This window comes from Nothobranchius furzeri, chromosome 6, assembly GCF_043380555.1.
Source record: "Nothobranchius furzeri strain GRZ-AD chromosome 6, NfurGRZ-RIMD1, whole genome shotgun sequence".
Classification (NCBI taxonomy): domain Eukaryota; kingdom Metazoa; phylum Chordata; class Actinopteri; order Cyprinodontiformes; family Nothobranchiidae; genus Nothobranchius; species Nothobranchius furzeri.
Window position 1 is genome coordinate 72,292,554 of NC_091746.1, and position 24,538 is coordinate 72,317,091.

A 24,538-nucleotide genomic window follows, 5' to 3' on the forward strand; every position below is an offset into this window, starting at 1 on the left:
TCCAGCGTCGGGAGTAAGCCTCGAGCTGAGAGACACGCTGCTCTGTCTTATCAGAATTAACTTTGCAATCTTTAAACAGAGTTTCGCAGCGGTCAACTCTCCCTTTTACTTCTTTTACTTCAACACAAACAGCATTAAAGGATTCTTTAACATCCACAATTTGCTTGGTGTTTTCTGTGACTGCCAGCTTCACCTCTGCAATCACTGCAGAGTTGTCACTCACCAACTTTTCCAATGCATCTGACCTGTTGTTTATCAGCTGTGCGAGGGAGGAAAGCTGGGAGAGGATTGCATCAGCTGTCAAGTCTTCCATTCGTCTCCATTTAGGTGCAGGTGAGTTGACCGGGGTGACAGGGAGAGGCGGAAAACTAGCTTCCAGTAACGAGACCTTCGGTGGATCCGCATCTGACTCGAGATAGTCGTGCATATTGTCAATTATCATGTTGTTGGTCTCCGGCAGCTCAGCGGGAGCTAGCATAGCAGCCTTGTTGGTAGAGCACGTGCTGATCAGCACCTTTTTTACATCGCTCTTCCTCTTCTCCTGAGGTTTCAGCTTACCAGCAGACGTAGCCATAGTGCAGCCAAACAGACGCGGCAGATAACTAAAGGCGAAAGTTCAGTTTGTTCACTAACTATATAGAGAACAGTTCGGTTTGCGGAGCTCAGCGAAGCACGTCCACTCAGAGCGCCATCTTGGTCGACCCCCAGGAAGCTAGACTTACCCAGTCGGCCGAACCAGGTAGCTGGCTAGACCTGAAATGTTCAGGAAGTGAACTAGCTTTTATTAACTATTGTTTAGCAATCATTATAGGATTAAACATTCCTGGTAACCAATCATTCATTACTGTAGAGCATTCTCATTATTAAACACTTTAGATTTAACAGCATATTGTAGGTTATGACTGTGACAACTTGTAAGGTTAGGAAAGTCATTTTATGAGCCAGAAAAAGATAACTTTATTAAAAAGAATTGACAACGAGTCTTGTGTCTCCACAGGTGTCTTGATATCTTGTGGATAAGTTAAAGATTCAGTTCAAGTTCATAGATTCTCATATCGGCGTCAGACTGGCCTGCCCTTTACGAAGGAAATGAACCTCCGGTCATGTTGGTGAAATACAGGCCTTGAGCTGCACTACAGAACATTTTTAATAATATTTTAAAATTATTAGCTGTCTCGCCCCCCCCTACCTCAGGTCATGTGACTCGCTGGTCCTGGACCTGCTGAGGTCTCGACTCAACCCCAGAGGGGATACGGCCCTCCTTGGTAACTTAGTTTTATTATGTTTTGTAACATCATTTATGGTTTTGTTTTATCTAATGATTTTATGTTTTATCTCCTTTAATGGTTTTATTTTTTATCCTGTTTAATCATTTTCTGCCTGTGCGGTCAGCACTCTGGTCGATGGCTGTTTTGAAAGCACCTCGTTGAGAAAAACTGGCTTTTGTCATTTATTCTTTTTTTCTTTGATAAAGAATCAGAAGAAAGATTGCGTGTTTCCACCTGTTGAACAGGTAGGGTGGGCGAGGATGAAACAGGTGGACATTAAGACCCAGGTGCCTTTTCCCACAGTAACTTCAGGTGTTGTGTGAATTTTCAGTTTTCCATCATATATGTGGATTCTTCTTGTCAAAAATGTCATTTTCAGAGAAAATAAGTTTGAGGAAACAAAAAACAGAATCTGTTCCATAATCAGAAAACTACACCAGGAATTAAATACGGATTTATTTTTGTGTGATGGGACGACTCATAACTTTCCAGGAGAAAAACATGCAGTTGAGACCGTTCAGGACTCTCTGCTCAGAACCGAGATAAACATGGAAATAAAAACTTACGGGGGACTCATCCATCATTGATCTTACATGTTGTCGTTATTTCCCAGCTCCAACACACCTGAGCCGAACGTCTGATTCGTAACGTTCTACAGGAACCTGGTAACGCTTACCAGACTGAACCAGGTGTGAAAATTCATCTAAAGCATTCAGAACACCTGAGGGCCAAGTTCAACATACTGAAGCACGGTTGTCTGGTGGAGTCAATAACGTCTTATAAACTCATGAATCTGCTGAACACACCTGGACGTCGAAGCTAAACAGGAAGTATGTTTATAGATTCAGGTAAGGACTTTATTGGCTACAAAGCAAACACTGGCTGATCTGAGAGCAGTAAGAAGAGTTACAGATGGGACTGTGCTCCTTTCCTCTGAATCTACAGGAAGGCATCAGGATCCACGTTTGGACTATGGAGTTTGGTACTGCCCCTACGTATCCGTGTCTCCCGTTGGCAGCGAGTCTCTGCTTGGCACTAAACTAAAAATTATTTAAGACATAAACTCAATAAAATTCTTGATTTTACATTTACTACCGAAGCAACTTCATAGTCTAGGTAACAAATTTCCAGCCTGAAAAATTGTCCCAGTACACCCCTGGAGTCGGGGTACACCCTGGACTGGCCTCTGGTCCATCACAGGGACACAGTCATACACTCACATTGACAATTTAAGCTTCAACTCCATTGTCCCCACTGAGCACAGCTCGCCTTAACATGGTTTGGGCCAGCTCCTCCAGGGAGTCCCAAGATGTTCCCCAGCCAGGTGAGAGACATAGTCCCTCAAGCGTGTCCTGGGTCTTTCTTGGGTCCGGGTGTTGGACGTGCCCAAAAAACCTCACCAGGGAGGCGTCCAGGATGCCCAAGTCACTTCATCTGGCTTCTCTCGATGTGGAGGAGCAGCGGGTCTACTCCAAGCCCCTCCTGATGGCTTCTCACCCCAGCTACCCTCTGAAAAAAACTCATTTCGGCCGCTTGTATCCGCGATCTCCTTCTTCCGGTCACTACCCAAAGCTCATGACCATAGGTGAGGGTAGGAACGTAGATCCACCGGTAAATCGAGAGCTTCGCCTTCTGACTCAGCTCTCTCTTCACCACGACAGACCGGTACAACGCCCACATCACTGCAGATGCAGCACCAATCCGCCTATCGATCTCATGCTCCATCTTTCCCTCACTCGTGAACAAGACCCCGAGATACTTAAACTCCTCCACTTGGGGCAGAACCTCATCCCTGACCCGGAGAAGGCATTCTACCCGTTTCCAAATCAAGACCATGGTCTCAGATTTAGAGGAGCTGATTCTCATCCCAGCTGCTTCACACTCGGCTGCGAACCGCTCCAGCGAAAGCTGAAGATCACGTTCTGATGAAGCCAACAGGACCACATCATCTGCAAAAAGCAGAGACCTGATCCTCAGGCCACCAAAATGAATGCCCTCCACACCTTGGCTGCACCTAGAAATCCTGTCCATAAAGGTTATGAACAGAATCGGTGACAAAGGGCAGCCTTGGCGGAGTCCAACTCTCACTGGGAACAAGTTTGACTTACTGCCGGCAATGCGGACCAAGCTCTGACACCGGTCATACAGGGACCTAACAGTCCACATCAGAGGGCCCTGTACCACATACTCCTGGAATACCCCCCACAGGGCCCCCAAGGGATGCGGCCGAACACCTTCTCCAAATCCACAAAACACGTAGACTGGTTGGGCAAACTCCCACACACCCTCCAGGACCCCCCTAAGGGTATAGAGCTGGTCCAGGACGAAAACCATATTGTTCCTCCTGAATCCAAGGTTCGATAATTTGCCAGACCCTCCTCTCCAGAACCCCTGAATAGACCTTACCAGGGAGGCTCAGGAGTGTGATCCCTGTAGTTGGAACACACCCTGCGGCCGGTTCCCCTTTACAGAAAGAAAGAAAACAATCTTTTATATAAAACCTCTCAATATAAAAATCATGAGGTGCTTCACAAAAATAAAAATTTAAAAGATAATTTTTTTAAATATATTTAAATGAGAAAAAATAAAAAAATGTGATTAAAAAATGTAAATAATGGGAGAGAGAAAATGAATAAGAGCGAAATCAGTGGATCCCGGGAAAGTCAGAATAGGTAGAAAGAGCAGAACAAGGGGAGGGTGATGAAGGTCCCACCAACACCTGAACAAGTGAGTCTTCAGCTGTTTTTTAAAGGAGACCACTGAGTCCACTGATCTCAGGCTCAGGGGGAGAGAGGTCCAGAGTCTGGGGGCCACAGCAGCAAATGATCTGTCACCTTTGACCTTTAGCCTGGTGCTGCACAACCAGTAGGCTTTGATCACTGGACCTCAGGGACCTGCTGGGGGTGTAGGGACTAAGAAGATCACCAATGTAAGATGGTGCTTGTCCATGTAAGGCCCTATAGACCAGAACCAGGATCTTGAAATGAACCCTGAAGTTGACTGGCAGCCAGTGAAGCTGGAGGAGAAGCGGGGTGATGTGGGTGTGTTTGGAGGACTTGGTCAGAAGCCGAGCACAGGCATTCTGAACCACCTGTAGACGGTTCAGGAAGGTTCTGCTCAGACACGTGGAAAGAGAGTTACAGTAGTCTAAGCGTGAGGAGATGAAGGTGTGGAGAACTGTCTCAAGTTCAGAGCGGGACAGAATGGGACTCAGCTTAGCAACGTTCCTGAGATGGAAGAAGGAAGAGCGAACAAGAGAACTGACATGAGAATCCAGGGTGAGAGCTGGGTCAAAGGCCACGCCAAGACAGAAGGTTTGGTGTGAGAAGCAAGCTGACCAAGAGAGTCTCTGACTTTGGGAACCAGCTTGTCTGGGGCACAAATGAGGATCTCAGTCTTATCTTCATTCAGCTGTAGAAAGTTCCCACCATCCAGGTTTTAATAGGGAGCCTAAGTCTCCTTCCTTTCCGGTTGGCTCATGGATCCCTGGAAGAACAAAAAAATGAATGCAAGTCAACAAGGCTCCGCCCTGGACCACACACATGTTGTACAGCAATTTAATGATTTGTGTTTCGACCACGCCAGTCATGTACTTTGAGATTTATCAGCTTGTAAAAGTTCGTAATTAGCATGACTACACATAAGACATTGACACGTTGCATTTGTGATGTCACCACATAATCTCCTCCCCCCTAGCGTAGCTGATACTTACCACATGACCAGATTTATGGTTCTTTCCTCCTGTGGGAAGTTTACTGAACTTACAGCCATTTTCCCTCAGTTTTCTCTGTGTCCGGTTCGATGACGTGACTTTCATGAAGCGCATTTGTAGTCCTGGAATTATTTTCACACAAAACCTAAAATAGCGTTTCCACATTCAAAAATAAGCGCGTTCTTGGTATCAAAAAGCTTCTTTAAAAATCACGGACATCATATGTGAAATCTATGGCACATAACAAGTGGAATTAGAAAATAGCATTTTTAGCCCCGTTGACTTGCATTCATTTTTTCGTTCTTCTGAGGAACCATGGTCTGGAAGTAGATGGGCGTGACTTGGGCTCCGTATAGAGTCTAAGTAGGTGTGTAATAGCTGCAGCTTAGACAGCTCATGGTGCTTAAAAGAGATGTACACTTGGATGTCATCTGCATAAAGATGGTAGGAGATTCCTTTAAAGGAGCTCAGGATGTGTTGAAGAGGAAGCAGATAGAGAAGGAAGAGTAGAGGTCCCAGCACAGAACCTTGTGGGACACCATGGGTAAGGGAGGTGGTGGAAGACCTAAATTTGGAGACGGCCACAGAGAAGGAACGCTCAGGCAGATAAGAGGAGAACCACTCATGGGGGGATCTCATCCACCCTTGGAGCCTTGCCACTAAAGAGCTTTTTGACCACCTCAGTGACCTCAGCACCAAAGATTGGAGAACCCAACCCAAAGGCCCCGGCTTCTGCTTCCTCACCAGAAGGAGTGCTCTCTAGCACCCCCTCCAAGGACTCCAAAAAGTCTTGTCACGCCCAGACAATCCAAAAATGGGAAAAGAGGTGGAGCTGATATGGTGGAACAAACAAACCTACTAGCTAACTTAGCTAACCCAAGAAGCTAAGAAGGGACTTTAGGGAACTTTGTCCATATAATTCAATCATTAACATCCAAACACAAACACACAAAGAACGCAACTAAAGTTCAGAGTCAAAATGCCGAACATTTATTAACATAAAGCCCAGGCTGAGGCCTTTCCCCAGAGCTAGCTCCTAGCGCTAGCTCTGGCATGGCTCTGATGCTCATTAAGTATTCCAAATTTTAAGCACTACACTTAAACAGAAGAGTTACAAAAAAATTGCAGCGAGCAGATGTATTTAAGATGACGACTTTAGTCGTCAATGGCAGTAAATGATAGCCTGGCCTGCCAGACCCCTCCTCTGTTTAATTCTGCACAGAGAAAGGGTTTGGGAACTCTCCTATTCAAATAACCCCGCCCCCTGAGAATTCTAATCCAGCCAATCAAAGCTGAGTAGCATACATCACACAATGCCGAGTTTGTCACAAACATGGTGACTGAAGCGGAGTTCTCTGCATCTCTTTCCTCTGTTCTAAATGACTCGAGTGTCTGTAAAACCACAAGTAGAAGTGCTAAAATCATTAATTCTAAAAAAATAAAATATGTCTGCGCTGTTGCCAGATGCCCTTTTTTTTACTACGGCTAAAAAACTACAGCGTAGCGCAGTACAGTCGGCATTTCCGTGTTTCTGATTGGTTATTTTTGAGCTGGCTAGTCCCGCCCCTCGTGTGCCGCTCTGCCTGCAAGTTACCAGACTCATTCTCTGTGCAGAATTAAACAGAGGACGAGTCTGGCAGGCCAGGCTAATTAAATGAGGTAAACCTAAAATGTTTTTTCAACCAGGCTGTAAACATGTTTATTTCTGCTGTGAAATTGGTATTTTTCATAGGAGAGTAGGAACTTTTCTCTGTTTTGGTGCCAGCTCCTAGCGGATGAGGGTGGAACTGCAGTTTTTGCCACTTCCCTGTTGGCTTCATGAAATTCCCAGATTGTGGGGGCTTGGTTCCACCTGAAAATGGAAGCTTCTCAGCTTAGAGGTTTATCGTAGATATCGTAGCACTGTGAGTTTGTGTTGTGACTGACTCGGAACTACACAACACATGTTGGCTGCATATCTATTAAAGTGAGTTTTTAGTCATTGCTTTGTTTGCTAATGCTGATTAGCTAATGGCAGCCATCTTGATTCCTAGTTTTTTTAAGTTAATGATACCTTGAATTTTTCATCAGACACCTTGACAACAAACTCCAACTAACAAACGCATTATGTCCTCTTCCAACTCTTCCGCGGCGAAAAAACAAAGAAAGAATGATGCTAAACAGGAAAGCTGCGTTCTCTAAAGCTCGAAAGTCCGACTTTACGTGTCGTCCCTGAACATCTCACTGGCGTCTTTCCCCCTCCCGGCAAACGGAGCCACATCCATCAGACCCACCGGACTCTCGGAGGTTCCAGCCCGCCCCGCAGACACACCGAACCTTTCAGCTCTCAGCCGGTCGCTGGCAGGTGACTCTGCGCGGGTCCGGTGTCGTGCATCCGAACCGGGGAGCGATGCGACCTCTGGGCGGAGGAGGAGACGAACCGAGCGGGCAGCAGCAGCGAACAGCTGGGAGGAAGATCTGACTCAGTTCGTTAAAGAGAGAAAGGTAAGGTAAAAACACCAGGCGGTTCTGGGGCGGTTCGGCGGCTCGGTTCGCTGATGCGGAGGGTCGCGTCCAGCCTCGGTGCCAGGATGAGTCATAGCTCTGTCCGAACCGGTACAGCTGCAGCGAAAAGTCCGCATCTTTCAGCGCTCTTCAGCCGCCGCACATGCAAAGTGCGCGCGTGTGTGTTTCGCGTCAGGGGAGACCGCGTGGGTGTGGATGTGACACGAGACCCCGGGTCGGAGTGGGAGACTGACACCGGGAAGGGGTGGAGGTTTCTGTCCAAATCAGTAAGTTCGGGGTTCGGTTCGTAATGACTACTTCCGGTTCTGAGTTGGAGATTCTAGTAAATAAAACCACCTGTAACTTCATGGAACCAGGTGAGAGTAGGAAAACCCAGCTTCAGACGGGACCTTGTGCTGCTGAGGAACTTTCAGAGTTCTGCTAGAACATGTTCTAACGGTCCTAACAGATATGTTTGGACCAGAACCAAAACATAAGCAGTGAGAAACCACTTTATTTGGATTTTTATCTTTTACATTCAGAAAAAAGTTTAAAAGACTCAGAAACCAAATTCAGCCCAAGAAGTCAGAATATTTATGTGTGTAACGATTCTCGATAAGTATTTATCGATAAGTGTAATCACGATTGTTAATATTAAAGGTGCATTATGTAGAAATGAAGTAAACATGACATCCTGTGGTAAAATGTGGTTACTGCAACCATTTTAAACCACTCTGGAGCTTTTTGCTGGCCATCATCAAGTTGCAGTAGTGGGCGCTGCAGCATCAACTCGCAGGAGACACGGCACCCCCCCCACTCATAGATGGTTAACAGTCGTTACGTCCTACCTTTATTTTGAAAGGAGAAGATCTCAGCAGCCAGCTGGATATGAAATATGTTTCAGTATAACCTTCCTTCCTTAATGATCTAAACATCAGGCTCTTTTGGGATTTTCTCTCTGGAAAATTCTCACTATATTCTTGCATACTGCACCTTTAAGAATCTTTGTTGCATCACTGTTTAAAATCTTTTTGTGTTGAGTTTATTTAGCTAAACAGAAAAAAGTCACAAGGTTTTTAAAGCCTGAGTTATTAAGACTTAATTACCTCCTCCATAAACGGAAAATCAGATCAGTAAAATAAACTCCAATTAAAAATATCCGACCGATTCACTCGGATGCTTGGTGACTCGGCTAAGAGGATTCAGTTTGTTCTATAAAAAGTTATGATTTAGCTGCTTGGGTGGAGTTGGTGGGGCCTGTTTGGTTTTGGACTCAACCACAGTGTCTCTCATCTGAAAATGGAATTCCAACAACAGGTTCAGGGATCAGGGTTTTTCCTGCATTCAAATTAGCGTGGCGGCCGCCTCCAGCAAATTTAGTGCCGCCCCAGCCTGATTTCACTCAGCCCCCAGCTAAATGGATGTTATTTTAACTGCAGTTGCAGCGTTGCCCCACAATAGGGGCGCTGTATCAGCAGCGGTGCACCGAAAAGCGCTAAAACTTCTGCAGAAAAAGATCAAAAACTGTTTTTCTCGCTGGTTGGTACATATCTATGGTTGGTGCTAGTGACGTCCTGATTTTCCCCCAGGCTCTTCCATATCAGAGCAGGGCTGTACAGGGGTGTCTGTGCGTGTCTATTTCTAAACGTAGCACTGGTGCAACATGTTTGATTTATTATTTTCCCCAGAACTTTATTGAACAAAAGTAAGTTACGTGTAAGAAAATGCTTTTTACTGGCGCACAGTGTGGTCATCTGGATACAGTGGAGGAAAATAAAGGAACCAGCAAAGGCAGAACCAGTCCAAAGTTTGGGATCAAAAGTGCAGCTACACGCAGATTGGCTAATGCTAAAGCTAACGGGTAGCAGTCTCGCGATCAAGTGGCACACAGAAAAACACGATGATCGTAAAACTAAGAAAGACTAAACTCTACAAGCGGATGAAAAGTCCCCACCGTCCTGTTTATTCTGCATCCTGCAGCGCTACGGATCAGAACCGCTGCAGATACGAGTCACATTACTGCTACACGTCTGCTCCACATACAGGAGCAGGAAGTGCGGCAGGCCGTTGTAGTATATAAGTCACAAACGCTTCTATCTTTGAACATAATTTAAACTGGATTATTGCCAACCCGTACATAATAGACATACCGCCATTACATTGTTGGCAGCAGAAATTAAATGTTATTACCATTTCCAACACAAATGCATGTTAATGAAATGCATTATATTTTACATTTGTCATTTAGACTAAGACGAGTGTTATTAATACATACCTAAAATGTTACTGAAATGTAGGTCAAATATTAAAAAATATTTTAACTATAAATATCAGATGGTAAAAAGGAACTAAACACCAATCTAATGCATATTATTGAGCCTTTCATAATAAGAGTCTGTTATTTCAGCCTGGTAATTTTGTTGTTTTATTTCATATTTTTTAGCAGCAAACCAGTTTTGTTTCACTTGAAACGTTGTCAAATGGAATATTCTATTAATCAACAGAAGCTTAACGATAACATATGTTGCCTTTAAAAAAGTGAGGAAGTTGAATGCACAGAGTAAGCATGTGCTGGTGCTAGGGTTGTCACGGTAACCGGTATAGCGGTAAACCCCGGTAAAAAGGTTGACAATAAAAATAACCGTCCAGTTTTTAAAAAAACTATATTATCTCGGTGGGTTTACCGTGGCCGCGGTTTCGGCGCGGTGACCCTTACCAGCCACCGTCGCTTCAGCTGAAGTTCCCGCGGCGCGCACACGCACTTTTTAGTTTGCAACGGCACCAAAACTTTGAAGCTGAAATAATGGCCGAAGGAGGAGACGGCAGCGCCCAGGACATCCATCAGCCCTCAAAGAAGACTAAATCGGAAGTATGGGCATATTTTGGATTTCTGAAAAATGCTGAGGGACAGTTAATAGAAGACTGCTATCCCGTTTGCAGAACGTGCAGGAAACAAGTGTCTGCAGAAGGCAGCAACACTTCGAATCTAATGGCACATCTGCGTGACCATCACCCACGTCTCTACAGCCAGTGCAAGGTAGGTTAACATTAGCATTTTAGCTTAAATGCATGACGTGAGGACTTTTGGCTGAGGGAGAATACAACGAGTCACTATATACTGCAGCCGCAGCGTCCTCTGCCAGCATTTAAACCGTGTCACGGACACCCTGTTGCTGGATGAAGCATCTTATTTGTTGATGATGAAGAGAAATATACAATTAGTTCCTTGTCATTGATTTGTTTACTTATTCAATGCCATTTATACTTGAACATTTGGATTTGATTACATAGTGTAGTAGTTATTTTAGTAATTTGTTTAAAGTGGCTGTTTATTTTAAATACATATTTTTTTAAGGTTGACTTGTACAGCGCTCAAGTCAAGTGTGGACTGGAGTTTTAGATTTTCATTTTGATATGAAGAAAACAAGTATATGAGAAAACAAGTGGTGTTTCTTTGATTGGTTTACATATTGTTTATGTTTTGAATGTTTGGATTTGTATCATTTAAACCTGCACTGACTACTGTAACATGTTCCAGAAAAAGAAGCTATTTGTTCCTTTACTTGTGAAAAGTTGCACTTTTGCTAAGGCTTTGTGTTATTTTAGGTTTAATAAACACTGTTAAACCTTTTCAGAACTATTTCAGTTTGTGTAGAACAGGACTATCAATGCTTTCTGAACATATGCAACACCGTTTAAAAAATACCGCGATAATACCGAAAACCGTGATAATTTTGGTCACAATAACCGTGAGGTTAAATTTTCATACCGTGACAACCCTAGCTGGTGCATGGTCAGGATGGTACCACCTCTGCCTCAGTTTGAGCCAGGAAAAGCCCTGGGGATGTTCTACTCTCTCCGGTCCTCCTGCTCCTGTCAGACCTTCTCCTTCATCACAAACAAAAGTCTAAAGATGTTCCAGAACTCTGATGCTAACCAGAACCGTTTGTCTACACGTAAATCAAAAAGTAAAGAAAAATGGCTGTTGAGGTCACTGGTGAACATTTAGTTTATTGACGCTGAGACAGATATTTTCCGTTTCTCCTCCAGATCACCATAGAAACTAGGGATGTAAGAAAATATCAATATGGCAATATATCGTGATATTTTTCCCAACATTATTATATCGATATTCAAAAACCGTATATCAGAAATATCGATATGGCAATATATCGTGATATTTTTTCCTGCGATTATTACATCGATATTCAAAAGCTGTGTATCTAATTCCTGAAAAAATTTACATGCAAACGTTTGTGTATTTTCTTTTCGTTTTGCGCAATTCAATCGCCACCCGCTAGTTGGCAGCAGTGTGCAGCGGGTTTTGTTTCCACCACTGAAATGTAAATCCCTCCATCATGGTTCAGATACCTCATGTTAAACATGTTACGTATCAGCTTGGGCTGTTTATTGAATATTCTTACAATAAATTCAGTAAAAAAAATTGCTTGTAACGTCTGACTGAATGTATCGCAATATATCGTTATATATCATATCATTTCCCCTGTATCGTGATATGTATCGTATCGCCAGAATTTCAAAAATACACATCCCTAATAGAAACGATGGAATCGGCAAAAAAAAAATTCATTTAAAATTTCAGTAACTTTCCATGTCTGGATGAAGCTTTTATTTTGTTGCTCTTTTGGATTGGAGCTCACTTCCTGCCCGGGAAAGCTAAACTCAGCTTGCTGTCATGATTATGACCCAGGAACCGCGAGTGGGCGGTGATCTGTCACAGCCCGGCTTGATACGCTGGAACGTTACTGAAACAGAAGCAGTGACCCGGTTTTCTGGTAATCTCGAAGAACCGTTCCACCGAACCAAGTGGCGCTTGCTGGGTCCTAATAGAACCGCAGCTTTAGACAACTTCAACTCAAACCTTCCAGACAGAATTTCTTGGCATTTATTATTTAATTGCAGGAATTGTTAAATATTCCTGAAGGTTTTTTAAGAATCCAAATAAAGATGGAAAACGTCTTTGCTACACCACAGCGTTCCCTGTGGAGCGGCTCTGATCTTCCAGCTGATGTGAGGGTCCACTAAGGTTCCACCATTTCTCCACAGCAGATGATTTAAGCTTGAATAAAACGAGGATTTTAGCGAATCCTTACCATCGATGCGTTCAGGCGAACCAGGGATGAACTTTAACTCCTGGGCCGCCTCTGACAGAACACAAAAGTGATGAAGATGATTCTGAGACGCCGATTCTTCATCCTTTAATCTCCCTGTTGGAAAGGAAGTGTGAGTTTGCTCCTGGGCAGTAACCCGGATAACCCAGCCTCCTCGTGTCCAGGCCTGCAGACCATAGATCAGTGGTTGCCATGGTAAAGTTAAAAAACCCAGCGGTAGCTTTGAGGCTGGTCTCAGGTCAGCTGTTTGGCTCTGATGATGTCTCTGACCTTTGAGCAGTAGGACCTCTCTAACCCGCCTGCCCTTTTTGTCCCGCTGCTTATTGACCACAGCCAGCAGGAACCAGAGCATTCCTGCATGGAGAAGATTCCCTAAAGCTGACCGGGAGGATTGTCTCTTGGGAGAGGATGTTCCGTCTGGAGATGGTGGTTTTAGTTATGACTTGGCAGAAGGAAGCTGGTTGAATTGATGCTCGGTGTCCAAATGGAACCAAATAAATTCAGATTTTATTTATTATTTTGTAATTTAGCCGGCAAACCCACGTTGGAGAGCAGAAACGGGCATCGGCTCAGCCTAGAAACTGGAAACGCTCCTGACTGTCCCGCGGAAATAAACTTTAAAGGGCTCATTCACTTGTTTTTCCATTAAATCTGCTGGAATGAATGAATGAACGAATGAATGGATGCATAGGAAACAAGCTCTGGTGCTACCGTTTCAGGGGTAGAAGAAGTTAGAAGTAGAAAATCACTTCCTGGTGCATCTCGATTCGATAACATCACAGCATGTTTAATAATGTTAATAATTAATAATGTTCCTTTAATCAAGTGTGAAATTTCCATTTTTGCTCCTAACAATCTCACAACAACCTAATTGAGAAAAAGGATGCTTATTAAAGGTGTGGTTCACTGAAACCATCCTCTAATGATTATTTCTGATAATAGAATAGAATAGACTTTATGCATCCTGCAGTGGGGAAACTCACTTGTTACAGGAGCACTCGTCCTTGGACCGTCACCTTATCGTGGTGGAGGAGTTTGAGTGCCCTAATGATCCTAGGAGCTATGTTGTCTGGGGCACTTTGTGCCCCTGGTAGGGTCTCCCATGACAAATTGGTCTTAGGTGAAGGGTGAGACAAAGAACGGTTCACAGGATCGGAGTACCCGGCCCGGAGGGTTACCGGGGTCCCACCCTGGAGCCAGGCCTGGGGTTGGGGCCCGTGAGCGAGCGCCTGGTGGCCGGGCTTTCACCCATGGGGCCCGGCTGGGCCCAGCCCGAACCGGATACATGGGCTCATCCAACTGTGGACCCACCACCCACAGGAGGAACATGAAGGGTCCGGTGCAGTGTGGATCGGGTGGCAGACCAATGCGGGAGCCTTGGCGGTCCTATCCCCGGACAAGAAAACTGGTTTTTGGGACATGGAACGTCACCTCGCTGGCGGGGAAGGAGCAGGAGCTTGTGGCAGAGGTTGAGCGGTACCGGCTAGATATAGTCGGACTCACCTCGACACATAGCATTGGATCTGGAACCCAAGTCCTTGAGAGGGGTTGGACACTCTCCTTTGTTGGAGTTGCTCCGGGTGAGAGGCGGAGGGCTGGGGTTGGCTTTTTGTTAGCCCCAATACTCTCTGCCTGTGTGTTGGGGTTTACCCCGGGGGACGACAGGGTAGCTTCCCTGCGCCTTCGGGTCGGGGAACGGGTCCTGACTGTTGTTTGTGCTTATGGGCCAAATATCAGTTCAGAGTACCCGCCCTTCTTGGAGTTCCTGGGACGAGTGCTAGATAGTGCTCCATCAGGGGACTCCATTGTCCTGCTGGGGGACTTCAATGCTCACGTGGGCAACGACAGCATGACCTGGAGGGGTGTGATTGGGAGGAACGGCCCACCTGATCTGAACTCGAGTGGTGCTGGGGGTGTAGGGACTAAGAAGATTACCAATGTAAGATGGTGCTTGTCCATGTAAGGCCCTATAGACCAGAACCAGGACCTTGAAATGAACCCTGAAGTTGACTGGCAGCCAATGAAGCTGGAGGAGGAGCGGGGTGATGTGGGTGTGTTTGGAGGACTTGGTCAGAAGCCGAACACCGGCGTTCTGAACCACCTGTAGACGGTTCAGGGAGGTTCTGCTCAGAGGAGGAAGAGCAGAGGTCCCAGCACAGAGCCTTGTGGGACACCATGGGTAAGGGAGGTGGTGGAGAACCTAAACTTGGAGACGCCCACAGAAAAGGAGCGCTCAGAAAGATAAGAGGAGAACCACTCCAGAGCAGATCCTGATAGGCCTACCCAGTCTCTCAGCCATGGTGAAACTCTAGGATTAGAACATCCTGACAGATCTACTTCATACTGTCACCACACAGCAGAACTCCGCCAGGCTTGTGTTATTTGTGAAGATAAAACATCAACGTTGCAGAGCAGAATCAGTGGTAGAGTCATGTTGCTGTTAGCCAATCAGAGGAGAGACGTCCACATATCAGGAAATATAACTCCAAATCCTGTCACCTGGAACAGGAGCATCAGAGCTTTTTTTCCACAGACAACGACTTAAAGGGCATTTATTTCACTACTACTACTGTAATCTGCCCTGTAACTTTGTCTAAACTGTATTTCTATCTGTGTATTTTAATTTGTGTTTTTATGTTGTTTTCATATCTTGTCCTGCTAATTGTAAAGCAGTGGGTTGCCTCTGTGTTTGAAAAGTGCTCTATAAATTAGCTGCCTTGCCTTGCCTACTAGAGGCCACTGCAAATGTGTTGATTAAATGAGTGTCCCACACCTTTAAAATTGTTTGCTACATTCTGATTTACAGGCATCTTTTGACGTCTTTCAGCATTTTTATGGTTCACTCTAATGTCGGCAGAAGCAGGCTAGAGGCTAATGTTGAGCTAACAATGGTAACGGTGAATTGGAAGCAAATAGTCGACTCTAAAAAAGTCTCAAGCTACTTTTTCAATTAGCAATAACTGGATATTACAGTTAATGTCTTTATCTACTTATCAACTTACTGTGTATGACTCGTCTTAGGTCATGGTCTAGAGCACGGGTGTCAAACTCAAACTCACACTGGGCCGAAATGAAACTCTGGGACGGAGTCGAGGGCCGAACTTAATATTTTTTGAAAAAGTGACGGCAAATTTGCACATTTTCTTTATCAACATAAATGCAATTTTGAACCTTTTAATTTGGAAACAAACTTATTTCTGCATTAACACTGAATGTGGAATAACCAAATTACACACGAGCAAGTCAATTTTAAATAAAAGGCATCAGTGGTATTCATTACTTGTGGTATAATCAGCATTTTTAAAATCTATTCAGGATTTATGTTTTCTTGTTCATTCATTTTTCTTAGTTTTTATTCTCCTTTTTTCTCCTGTAATACGTGTCATCGCTGCTGTGACGTCTAGCTTTCCCCACTGAGGAACAATAAAGGGATTTTCTAGTCTATTCATCCATCTGCAGCCTTTCCACTTCCTGTTTGCTGTAGGTTAAATCTTTTCTCACGGGCCAACAACAAAATAAAATATCATTTTATCTTAAATGAAAATGCAACATCTCACCTGTTAACTTTCATGTTTTGGAGCAGAAAAATAGCATAAAACCAACATATTTAAAGCTCAGTTTGCTCCACTGGTTTACTGTGATGCTCACCTGTTCCAGCCAGATACCTGCATCATGGGGTTGATCTGAGCTGAGGAGGAGACTCCTGTTGTTTTGTTCATCTTCATCATTATAATGACAACATTAGATGTCAACAGGTGCTCACATAGGTTTGTGCTGATGAACATGTCTGAGCAGCTTGACCGCGTTGTTGTGTGTCGGGGAGAAAACACAATGGCAGCAACCACAGAGTCATGCTGGTTTGAGCGTGTCGCTGTTCGCTGGAGCTATATCAGCTCTGTCTGGACGTTAGTTGGAAAACTTTCTTTCAGTCGTGAACACATTACTGAGCGGCTAGAATCTCCGTTTCTGGGCTTCAACGTCAGAAAACAGCTGAGTGAACTCTGCGCTGAGTGAGAGGAGTGTTTAGTTCGTCCGAGACAGCGGAGCTGCAGACACCGGCAGCAGACGCTGGAAAAAACACAGAGGGGGCACTTCGGCTCCGTGCTAATGCCGCAAAGCATCATGGGAGTTGTAGTCTTTGCTGTAAAATCGGTCAGCGGGTCACTTTTAATACATTTTTTATATTTGTCTCGTGGGCCACATAAACATGCTCCACGGGCCAGATGTGGCCCGCGAGCCTTCTGTCTGACACATGTGGTCTAGAATCTTCTGGTGCTGACCCGTTACTGGTAACAGCCATGAAGCTCACAAAGCATGAGTGAGAAAATGACTCATTTGTTTAGAAAATGGGCTGCAGTACCCACATCTGACCACAGGATGTCATTCTTACTTCATTCTTACATTGTGCACCTTTTCTTCTTGTTCTTTTCTTGTTGTTCTTGTCATGTGTCTTGCCCATGTATGTCTGATTTCTGAATTGTGTGTACTGAAACTCTAATTTCCCTCTGGGATTAATAAAGTATCTTTGAATTGATTTGATTTAAATAATTATTTATTTTTAACCTCTTAAACCCAACGGACCCAGTATCGGGTCTGGAATTACTTCCGGTCTCAAAGTCGTTCCAAAAGCACGCATAATATTCACCACCATATGCAAACTACTTGCGTGCATAACAGGAACAAGCTAGTCTAAATAATCAAAACATAGTTTTCCACCTCAGCAACACCTAATTCACACAACGAGCCTTTAAATCAACCAGAAGTAAAAAAAACGCTGACTTCACATTTCAAGTAAAGCCTGAGGAAAACACACAGTGGCTAGAATAAACTACGATACTATCCAGACAGTCAGCCACTCAAAATAAAGCCACAATTCTCTTCTTTCAAACAATATAAGTCTCATTTCTGTAGCATGAAAACTCACAAAGGGAGTCGCGATCAAAGACAGAACAACACAGCTGTTTTTCAGCAGTCAGCAGCATACAGTCTGTCTTACCTTTGCTGATTTGTGATTAGGGATGCACGATATTAGGAAAACCTGCGATATGCGATAACAGTGATTAATATTGCTCTTTGCATCAACCAGTATAGAAATCTTTTGTTAGATCATGTTACACTTGATACAGCCTCTGCCTCCACTTCAAATCAATCTCTCTGGGCTCCTTTAACTCAGTTAGTAACGGAGTTACTGTTTTGACAATTTAATTGGTAACTATAACTAATTACTTTTTAAAAGTAACTTTCCCAACACTGGTAGTTTATGAGATATACTCGTTTTTTTCAAGAAAAAAAAGATGGCCTACAGGGTTCAAAAGGTTAAAAAAGGAATGGCTTTTATCGAAGCAGCAACGTTCGAGAGCTAGATGTTCATCTTCTCATAAACATCTTGAATGAGGCCAGCTTTGAGCTGAGATTTTATTTTAACAGTTAATCTTTACGTCAATTCAATTCAATTCAATTCAGTTCAAAGATGCTCTATTAATCCCAGAGGAAAATTAGAGATTGGACCCGCCGCCTCGTTCTGAGCTGTTTGTGGGATCTGGAGATGTCTCCTGGTTCCAGGATGAAGATGCTGCGACAGATTGAGGTTAACAAGTTTAGCTCCGCTCTGCTGGTCAGTCGGGCTCATTTACAGCTGGGCGAACAGGACAGAGAGGCGTTCTCCATTTTTAACCATCACAGCAAAAACCAACAACTATTTATGGGGCTAGCTAGAACTTTTTGTGATTTAATTATTCAAATGATAAATTACTAGAAAAGTTCCTCACTTATTAATTCTGTGACCTTGCCTGATTATCTCAGATTTGTTTGAACAATAGCTAATACTTGCTAACGCGGTTCAGCGCTCCTGCCTCGTGTTCTCTCACGTTTCTGCTCTTTAGACAGAGGAGGCGTAAGAGTGACGTTGGGTCCGTCCGACAGCAGCTGTAGATCAGGCTGAAACGGTCCCGAGCCGGGGATAAGGCGTGGACCTGGAAGCACTGACAGATCAATAATGATGGCCGAGGTTGTGGACGATAAATCATCTCCCTCTTCTTTTATTCCCACTCATAAATGCTTGGATTGTGTCTGCTCAGAACGAGCTTCTCCGAGCAGCTGTTTAATGACCGTTGCTATCGTTGATTTATGTGCAACAGAAGAGCCTCTCCGAGACATCTTTAAATATAGAAAGATAATATTTCTGGTTCTGGTGAGGCGCCCCAGCATCCCACCAGAACGACCTAACCCCTCTGACCCTTTGTGGTTCAGTAGCATCCCTCTTTTCTGAGTGGGGGGGAGGGGGTTGCCGTGGGAGGAAGAAGATGTTTGTCATGGAAGAACGTTGCTGAAGAAATGGAAACGAGTTTTTCCCCACGCAGCGGAAATGAACAGAAAATAAAAATGTTTTACTTCCAAGAGACAGTTTGAAGTTTAATGAGCCACCCACATAAGCGACCCAAGTGTGTGTGTGCGCGTGTGCACTCAGGGACTGGAATGCGTTTTAATTTTTCTGGCTGATTAAAAGTAATAATTAGCAGAATTAGACGTCCTCTGCAGGCGCTGATATCAGATAATGTTCATTATTTCAACAATCCTCAGATTTTAGACAAACTCACTGAGGTGGGGTCATTCCCGAGGATCAAGGCTGATCGATTTTATAACATTTAGACGGAAACGCGTTTAAGAAGGCCTGAAAAATCCCTTAGTTGTGAGTTGATGACATGATGCACTAAAGGCAAACACGAGCCAAGTGTTTGCACGTCTGCTGATGAATTTATGTGAGAGCCATAGAAGGAAGCAGCAGATTAGAAGCTAATTGCAGCTTATCAATAATGAATAAGTGTCTAAGGTATTCTCAGTGATGCCCTCGTGGGAGCATGCACGTGTAAGCCTTTGTGCACGTGTGAGCCTTCATGCATTCAAAGAAACTGATTAAGCTAAATCAGAGAAGCTGGAAAACCAGGAAGAAATCAGCCCGTTTGGTACGTAAATGGTGAGTTTTGATTGTTAGTGCAGGGGTGTCCAGACCTGGTCCTGGAGGTATGTTTTTGGGCTTTCTCTGCTCCGACACACAAGATTCAGTGGTTGAATCACCTGCAGCAGCTCATCAGGCCCTGCAGAAGCCTGTTAATCACCTGCTGATTGAAATCAGGCGTGTTGAAGCAGTTAAAACTAAAACCCGCTGGCCCTCCAGGCCCAGGATTCAGTAGAACAGCTGGTGAGTTCTTTAGTTTAATGCTTTGAAAACAAATAAATAATGCTGACACTGTTAGCAGGCTAAGCTAACCGCTTGCTAGCAACGGTCCTCCCAGTAATGTGTTTTATTTATCTGCTCTGAACCGATCCATGTGCATCGCCAACACGCTGGAACTTCAACACTTGTCAGTTATTATTATTCATCTGAAACCGTGGCCGTTTTCCAGCTGGTCGCAGGGCTGCGTCCATCCCGGAGTTTGTTCTTTAACTAAATAAATGATAAATGACCCGTACTTGTATACTTACTTGTCAGAGGACTCCAAAGTGTTTTATACCAAAGTCATTCATCCACACCCTGGTGGTGATGAGCTACATCGCAGCCACAGCTGGCCCCACCAGTCCCTCCGGCCACCACCAGCAGCGGCTCATAAAGCTACGTCATTAAATACGGGCGAACAGTGATCATAATTAAACAACAGAAACTGGTCTCCACTAGGGTTGTCATGGTGTGAAAGTCTAACCTCACGGTTATTGTGACCAAAATTACCACGGTTTTCGGTATTATCGCTGTATTTTTTTAAACGTGCTAAATTTTCACACAATTAAATAAACCCTGTATGTCAGGAAATATTGTCCTCAGTTTGTGTCTAAATTTAGCCTAAAATGTGTTATTTTGTAATTATGTTGTTTATTTGTTTACATATTTCCCCTTTAGTCTTAAAAATACCAATATTTGCCCATAACTTCTTATTCAAGTAGCCTTCTAATCAGATACTTTTTTACCCTTACTTGAGTAATAAACCCTATATCAGGAAAATATTGTCCTCGGTTTGTGTCCTTCCAGTGAGCTTTGCAGATGTGGGAAAATGTCATCAGGCAGTAATCATTGTTAAATTCATAATTATTCTCGGAGAGAGACCAACTCTTATCTGCCCCTGGGAGCCCCGTAATGCATAGCGTCATTTCAACATGGGGGTGTCCGCGACACGGTTTATATGCAGGTAGCGGCGCTGCGGCTGCTTTATACAGCGACTCGTTGCATTCTCCCTCAACCCAAATCCTCGGATCACGCATTTTAGCTAAAGTGCTAAAGTTAGCTTGCCTTGCGTTGACTGTAGAGTTGTGGGTGATGGTCACGCAGATGTGTCATGAGATTTGAGGCGTTGCTGCCTTTCACAGACACTTTTTCTGCACGTGCTGCAAACAGGATAGCCGTCTTCTATCAACTGTCCCTTGGCATTCTTCAGATATCCAAAAGATGCCCGTACTTCCCACTTTGTCTTCTTTGAGGGATAATAAATGTCCTGAGCACTGCCGTCTCATCCTTTGGCCGTTATTTCAGCTTTAGCTTCAAGAAAGTTTTGGTTGTAAACAACAAAGTGCGCATGTGCCGCCGGCAACTTCAGCAGATGATACGGTGGCTGGTAAGGGTCACCGCGCCTACACCGCAGCCACGCTAATCCACCGAGTTAATATATGTTTTAAAAAACAAGACGGTTATTATTATTGTCAACTTTTTTACCGGGTTTTACCGCTACACCCGTTACCGTGACAACCCTAGTCTCTACTGTGTTTTTTAGGTGTGGGATGGATTTTATTATGAAGCAGAGTTGTTGGTGGGATGAACCCAACCTCCGCCTCTCATTCCTGGTTCATCCGGCTGCTTTGTCAGAACTGGAAAACTGCTTGTTAAATGAAGGCAATTAAATTAAAAACGATTCAATCAGTGATTAACTCAAGCTGATCCGAACGTATATCCCCCTTTAAGCATCGTCTCCTCGTATTCAGTCTCGAATCAATCGACACATCTACATGCTCTAATCAATGAGGAGGAGGAAGGAGGGGTGAGCGCGGTGAAGAAAGTGCAGAGGAAGGGTGGACAGCCCAGTTGCCTGGTGACGGAGACGAGAGGAGGTAGAAGGCGAGGAAAGGATAAAACGAGGAGTTGTTCTGTGAAGTTTCTGATCACGATGCTGTCCTTCCTACTACAGCTGCACAGGATGCGCCACTCTGACAGATGTGAGTAGGATAGAGGCTTCATGGACACAACGTCGTCCTATTAACCCTCTCAGGCTTAAGTTTTGATAAAAGGACGAACAACTAAGTCCTTCAGGGGTACTTCTGAGTTAAAAAGTGCTCATGAAACATGTGTGTGGAGTAACCAGGTAGGTAGGGTTTAACGTTGCTAATCTGCAATGCCCGCCTCCAGATGGTTAGTTAAATCATCAGAAATTAGTATCCCGTTAAAAAAGGTTGTTTTTTCAGAGACGATAGGCTGGACGTTATGACTTAAGTGGTTTAGATTTAGCAGCAGAAGCTGCAGCTTTTTGTGTTTTATATCAGCAAATCAAATTTTTACCATCAGAATTTACCGATTCCATCCTGTAGCAGGCTAAGCTAACCGCTCGCTAGCAACTAACCTAACTCGTAGCTTAGCAAAACTTCCAAGGCTGCATCTGAAGACAGATTTTGTCCCAGTGAAATGAGAACGCTGTCCCAATTCCCTGGATTATAAAAGTCCTGGATTGTAAGCACGGGTCTGCTGTATCCTTTGTGGCTGAAACTGTCCCAGGATGCATTGTGGGCCGAACGGGAGATTCCGATGCAAAAACGACACGTTTAAAACGGCTAAAACAGCCTACATTTGGTCAACGGTGACGGGCTTGCCCTGTAATCTCAGCAGCCTTGCCTCTGTCATTGCGCCCCAGGGCAGCTGTGGCTATGACGTAGCTCATCCCCACCAGGGTGTGAATGACTGCCGTGGTGTTCCTGCTATAAAAATGCAATAACACACCAGGAATACCGTTCGAGGATGCCTCTGGACCCGAGGAACCTCCTGGTGTCCTAAATAACGGACGGTACCAGTAGGATCACCACAGCAGGTCTGTGGTGAAGCATCAACGTCTGTAAAAACCCAGAGACGACATCCTCAGGAGATGGGCTCTTACACCAGGAGGGGGTAAAACGTAGACGTACAGCACAGCAGAACTCCTCCATCTTCATTTTTGAAAGGCGTCCAAAGTATTTTATTTCTTGAGCTGGAATCTAAATTGAAGTATTAATGTGATGAATTGGTTGCTCCTCTTCTGAGAAGGAAACAACATCTTCTGGGCTCAGAAGCAGCTGCTTGATTTGCCGAGTCGGCCATTTTCCCACTGGGCCAGCCTCCTGTACTTGTATAGCACCTTCTTAGGGTTCTACATCCCCCCCAAGGCGCTTCACAACACAACCACTCATTCACACGCTGGTGGTGATGAGCTACGATGTAGCCACAGCTGCCCTGGGACGCACCGACAGAGGCGAGGCTGCCGAGCACTGGACACTTGGGCGAACCCCAGCGGTACGTTAGCCATAGATTGTGTGGGTCGTGTGCATGCCGTATCTTTAGATACGGAAATTTCAGTGCAGCGTTCTGGAACGAGTTTAGATTGACGCAATAATAAATCTAAAATTACGTCTACTCCGGTAGCTCATAGGACCTGTAGGCACCTGGAACACATCGTGTCATGGTACATTTCTTTATCAGTGAGTTTGTAATTAATTCTGGATCTAGTTTGTTCTTCTCTTTTATTCCTGGTTCTTTACGTTCTCATCCATATAGGGAGCCTAAGTCCCGCCCATCTACTTCCGCACCACGGGTCCCCGGAAGAACGAAAAAAAATTAACGCAAGCCAACGGGGCTAAAAACGCTGTTTTCTAATCCCACTTGTTTGTGCCGTGAATTTCGAATACGCATTTTGATACGAAGAACGGCCTTATTTTCAAATGGGGGGGGGGGGACGACGACGATGTTTTAGATTTTGTGTGAAAATAAGTCCAGGACTACAAATGCGTTTCACCAAAGTGACGTCATCGAACCAGACACGGAGAAAACGGAGGGAAATGGCTGTAAGTTCAGTGAACTTCATATTCTTCCTTCAGGAGGAAAGAACCATAAATCTGGTCATGTGGGAAGTAGCAGCTACGCGTGCGCGCGGGGGGGGGGTTATGTGGTGATGTCACACATTTCTGGTGTGTAGTCGTGCTAATTATCAACTTTTACAAGATGATAAATCTCAAACGGTATCCGTGGGTCCTTAAAAAATCTTAAATTTGCTTTTCCAAATTTAAGGCCTTAAAAATCCTTAAAAATGACAAATAATCCTTAAATACAGTTTCCAAAGGTCTTAAATGACCAAAGACCCGATAAACAAGATTCTTTTATTTCTATAAAGATTTCAAGAATTTCTAGTTGGTGTTCAGCGTTTTTTGTGTACGATGTTGGCGTAAGCGGAACCGTACACATTCAGTTGGTTGTGAAAGGGGGCTATTTTTAGATGAGCACACTAGCTGGCTAAGCTAGTGGGAGCTTGCGCCGTGGGCAAGTGCAAGTTTAATGGTAACTGGATGGCTAATCCCACGTTTGCGACGTGGTTAGCACCGGTTCCAGTCAATAGCTGGAAATTATAGCTTAAATTTGGTCAAAGTGGCCTTAAAAAGGTCTTAAAAGGTCTTAAATGTGGCTTCCTTAAACCCGCAGATACCCTGCTCAAAGTACCTGACTGGCGTGTTCGAAACACAAATCATTACTTTTCATTTAAATTGGAGTACAACGTATGTGTGATCGCCTTCTCGATCCCCAGTGAGTCGTGGAGGATGGCTGCTTATACTGAGCCAGGATTCTCTGGAGGTTTCTTCCTGTTAAAAGGGAGTTTTCCTCTCCTCTGTCGCTGCATGCTTGCTTAGTATGAGGATTGCTGTATAGTCACTGACACTAGTCAGTGACT

The 24,538-nt window shown here is 44.4% G+C and overlaps 1 protein-coding gene across 1 annotated transcript in view; it reads left to right on the plus strand.

Annotated features, from left to right (window-relative positions):
• The first annotated feature begins 7,001 nt into the window (after positions 1 to 7,001).
• rab27b (RAB27B, member RAS oncogene family) overlaps positions 7,002 to 24,538 on the plus strand; it is a 56,791-nt gene continuing 39,254 nt past the window's right edge. The window contains exon 1 of the mRNA XM_015977065.3: positions 7,002 to 7,464. The gene's annotated coding sequence lies outside the window, so the exon portion shown is untranslated. The remainder of the gene's footprint in view (positions 7,465 to 24,538) is intronic.